We start from the raw sequence: 5533 nt of genomic DNA, 5'->3' as shown, positions 1-5533 counted from the left end.
ATAATAATAATAATAATATCAACAATAATAGTAACTTTGTTAAACTGCTAAAATCAGTCAAATACTATTGAAGATATATAAAAGAATATATAAAATATTTTAGACAATTAAAAACAAATCATGAATAAAGAAATTATTACATTTATAAAATTTTGTTCATTTCATAGAGCAGCTAATTTCAGTGTCAATGTTGAATCAATGAATAACATATTAATAAGATATTGCGCCTTATTAATGTGATACTATACAGAAAATAGATTTGCTAACGAATTGTTTTTTCTATGTACATTGTTAACGTAAAAAAAGTAGTCAAAACACGTCTTATTAATGCAACGCTATGTAGAAAATAGTGCTCCTATGTGCAATAGGCTAGTAACATATGAAGTTTTTGTTTGTTGTGAATTACATAGTGGATTAATTGATATTGTCAATTTTTTCAATGGAAATAATGCAAGTGCGGTGCTTCTTATCAATTTAAAATGAATATAACATTCAATTATGTGAAGCTTATCAATATAAATTGGAAGAAACGTGCAAATGCGGTGTTTCTTATCAATTCTTAACAAAGATACTTATTTCATTAGTAATAATTTATTGCATTTATCAATAATTTTTGTTTTTCATACACTTTCCTTTCTACTGTTGTTAATGTACAAAGAATATTCTAATAATCCATATAAACTTGCTTATCCTATCACTGTCAAGGACGTAATGTTCCAGTTTCCAGTAATGGACAAAAAAATCTGTCGCTTCGTAAAGTACCAACATTTATTTATGATTAGATTCTAAAGCTCGATTTCGAGCTTATGGTCGAGGACGTTTATTGGAACTTCTTCGAAGATCGGAAGCTAATAATCAAGGAGATTCTGTTGAAATAATATTACCAAGATCTCATGATGAAATTTTCGAGGATTCAGGTAGGCGCAAATTAACTATCATTAATTGTGCACGAGAAAAACATAAAAAAATATGGTATGTTAATTGTATTACATAAATTTATTTTTATGTTTACAGAATATGAATTAAGAAGTAATGCATGCAATCTATACCTTTATAGAAATTTAATATTGACTAATACTGAAAGACAGTAATTAATTACTTATTTTTACAAGTAAGTATTAAAAAAACACTATTGTTCAGTACTTTTTAGTACTCCAAATATTAAGTATTTAATTATTGTCTTTCAATAATAAATTGATTAATATTAGATTTCTGCAAGGATATATTATTATATCTTTATATAAATTATAACATTGTTTGTACAAAAAAATTTGAAGAATAAAACTGCTTCTTTATTAACATATTATTAGGCCAGTTCTTTTTAGCTGAACTTTTGCATCAGTTCATTTTTCTTCCTTTTTTTTTTAGGAAAAAAGAAGAGAAGAAAGATGAACTGGCAAATTACAGCCAAAAAAAACAGACCTAAAGGTGTTTTTACATGCCAGCATTAAGCGTCGAGCATAAGAGCATGCGCAGTGATATGCGTTTAATAATTTTACTAAAATTGAATTTAATGTACGATACACTAATAATGGAATCTTGTAGTTTACATTATATAATGTAAATAAATATTCAGCATTATATATTAGGATAGTGTACGTGTATCAGAATATAATCTCTCATAATTTATCATCCCAGTCAGAAATAATAATGGAATTAATATAATCGAATTGATTTGACGTCGAAAGCATTGAATCGATGTAGATTTCATTATCATTTCTGAGGATTTTGCATCAAGAAGTGCAGAAGGTTATTACGTAGGAAATTCAAACTTCTGTGCAATAATCTTCTGTGCAGATGCTCGATGCTTGATGCTTACATGTAGCGTCTTTACTTCTATAATTAAGGCTCTTGAGTACAATTAAGAACTCTGCGTTGACAGAGGTAGCGACAGAATCAGACGGCGATTTGATGAAATCGGTAGCCATACACTCAAATACGAGCCCATGTCCGCATGCTTGCTTTCGATGCACCAAGAATGAAAGAGATAGTGAGCTTCTCTTGCTCTAGTCGCTTGTTTCAAGTGACCGAAAATGCTTTCTCGACAATTTTGACTGTTCGGCGGCCCTCGACATCAATAAGAGGCGAAGAATATTCTAAATAACATACATATAAATTTTAATAAATTGTAGTAATAGTGTATCCCTCTCATTAATCCAGAATAGTATAAATCGTAAATAGTATTAAAACGCAACAGTTTACGAGATATTTAATTATTTATGATTTTTCATGCGCGCTATATACCTCCTTTATAAATTCGAGAAAGCAAAGAATAGTTCAGTAGAAGTAGAATTTTACTGAAAAAAAATTATTAATCAGCATTTCTCTCGTTTTACGATAAAGTTTAGATTAAATGTAGCGGTATTCCCCTATTATAGTCGAACGACAGGTGAATGCTCGACTGTAATTGGTTGGTTTTTACATTCTGAACCGGATTAAACTCTCGGTGAAAACTAGGTCTCTTGTTACACTATCTTTAGTTACACCGGTTCAGTTCAAATATATGTTTATAAACTGAAAATAATTTCGATGTGCAGTTGTAAGATTGGATATGTATATAAAATAACATCGAAACGTTATTTAAGCATAAAACGCAGCATATATTGATAAGATATTTTTATTACTAGATTGTGAAATTCAAACTGCACTAATATAAAAATAATTAATATTAATAAATAGTTTAATAATATTTCAGAGAGGAAATATACCAAGATATTTATATAAGTGGACATATAACATCCATAGAATACTCTCATAATATTAAAAAATATTTTACAATACTCTTAAAATATTATAATAACTTATTTTAATTTTTTAATAATATTTATATAACATTCTAGGAATATTTTGCGCCTATAGGATATTTGTACAGCTTCATTATAAGAAAATTAATAAAGTATATAGTGTTTTATTAAAAATAATTATTATAAATTGTTTTTTTTTACTTAATATATGATGATCATATGTGTTTTATTCTAAAAGACAATATTGTATTTCAAGTAGCTGTCATTTGGATTTATTTGTTTTCTTGAAATTCAATGTTTATCATTACATATTAGATGTACAACTTTGCTTCCGCCGTTTTTTTTCCGAAATTCGAGGCTTTATTGTAAAAAATTGGTTATACATTTATGATTCAAAGTATTGTCCATCGCTGGTCACTACTTTCTCCCATCTTTCGGGTAGCGTACGAATCCCGCGTCAAAAAAACTGGTCATCTTTTGAGACTATCCATGAATCGATTCAATTTTTTACTTCTTCATAAGACCGGTGCTGAACTGGTCAGTCAGGCCGTGTGCCATTGATCGAAACAAGTGATAGTCAGAGGGAGCAACGTCTGGAGAATACGGCGGGTAGAACTTCCCATTTCAACGGTTCCAAGTATGTCTTGACCACTTTCGCAACATGGGGTCGCATTGTCATGCTGCAAAATCACTTTATCGTGTCTCTCGTTGTATTGTCTTTCAATGCTCGGCTCAAATGCATCAATTGCGTTCGATACCTGCCGATTACCGATTGCCTGTGATTGTTTCAGTCGGTTTTAACAGTTCATAATACACTACGCCGAGCCTCCCATCAAATACAGAGCATGATCTTGGAGCCGTGAATATTCGGTTTGGCCGTCGAAGCATGGCCGGGAACTCCCCATGATTTTCTGCGCTTGGGATTATCGTAATGAACCCATTTTTCGTCCCCAGTCACAATGCGATGCAGAAATCTTCCGTCTTTGTCTTTCAAGCAGCTGTTCAAGCAAACAAACGCCGTTCAACATCTCTCGGCTTCAATTCATACGGCATCCAATTTCCTTGCTTCTGAATCATTCCCATGGCTTTGAGGCATTTTGAAATGGTTTGTTGAGTTACTCCCAATGATCGTGCTAATTCTTCTTGATTTTGACACGAGTTTTGCTCAAGTAATGGGTCCAATTCTGCATCTTCGAAAACCTTCTCTCTTCCACCGCTATACCGGTCTTCGACATTAAAACCGTTCTTGAAGCGTTGAAACCACTCACGACACGTTCTTTCACTAATAGCGGCCTCACCATAAGTATTTGAGAGCATTCGATGAGCCGCAGATTTCTTCATATTGAAGCAAAAAATTAAAACTTCCCGCAAATGACGAAAATTTGGCTCGTAAACTGACATTTTCAATCGAGAATAACTTTATAATGCAGACACAAATCGACTAATGTTTCTATGGGGTTATGTTGACAGATGCCCAAGTTTATTGTATGACGTCTATGATCTATTTATTTCGACCACCACTTACAGCTAAAGCCATCTATAGGAAAACGGCGGAAGCGAAGTTGTACACCTAATAGTATCTCGGTGCTACAATATAGACATTCGAAAATAAGCGGGAATTGCTGCAAAATGGCGGACCAATCAAAATAAGCTGTTTAGTGGCGCGATTCTTGTTAGCTGCGTTCGGTAATGTAAATCTGAGGCGTCGGAGTGCTTTTACTACAGGATATGTCACGTGCACTGAAAAAGAGATTGGATATAGTTAACGCGATATTGCAAACGCTTTGAAACGTTTTTTAATGGTCAGTTTGTAAAATTCTTTTTTTTAATTGGTCCTTCAAATGCTTCAAAGTATTTATAGCAAAACTTTGACCACAGCCATCAGGTCAGAATCAGACTATGCATTGAAGATTGTGATTAAAAATTAAAGATTGAATTTTCAACAAAAATGTTTTGATTCCTTTTGTTCTGATTGGTCAAACTTTAATCTTTCAATCTCATTCTTTAATGCAGGGAATCGATTCTGTATCTTGAAAATTACAAAAGTGAGCGAATTTACTAGAATACTTATAATTTCATTGGTCAACACCTAGTAAATTTGCTCACTTTTGTAATTTTCATCTTAGGTTTGTCGCGTCGCATGTTTCAGCATGCTCCAATGTGCTCTTGCTATAGCTTCTACTCACTTCAATGAGCGCGTTAGAGTGAGTAAGTGCTGTAGTAGGAGCATTTTAGAGCATGTTAGAACATGCGACGCAAACAAATTTCTTGTTTGAAAATACAGAATCGACCTCCTGATAGCCTTATTATATTCCGGCCTAATTATGCACATCACCTTTTTAATTTCTTCTTTCAACACCATAATCTATGGTATATGGTCACATACACGTTCGCTTCATGTACGATTTGTAAATAGTTGTTTTGAGACGTGATGTGAAAGTAATGAGTGTTCGGGCAAAAGTTTGATGAGAAATGAAAATATTCTGGCAAAGATGATACTCAACGATGTCTATCAATTGAATGAGAGGTAGCATCGCAAAGATGACGCCTAAACGGAAGGCAAGTGTATTTATAGGTTATGGCAATTGAAGAACGTTTATGTATTATGTGCATTTTATTCATCACAATAATCGCTTTGTTTTTTATTATTTTCTTCGTTAATTGTAAAGAATTGAGTCTACAATTTTTTTTATTTAAGAAAAAATCTTCCAAAATATGTATAGTTTGTTTTTTTATAGCTGAATTAGTGCATTTAAAATGAATGTATATATAGATATATATATATATAT

This window comes from Atta colombica, unplaced genomic scaffold, assembly GCF_001594045.1.
Source record: "Atta colombica isolate Treedump-2 unplaced genomic scaffold, Acol1.0 scaffold161, whole genome shotgun sequence".
Classification (NCBI taxonomy): domain Eukaryota; kingdom Metazoa; phylum Arthropoda; class Insecta; order Hymenoptera; family Formicidae; genus Atta; species Atta colombica.
This window is presented reverse-complemented; position numbering follows the sequence as displayed.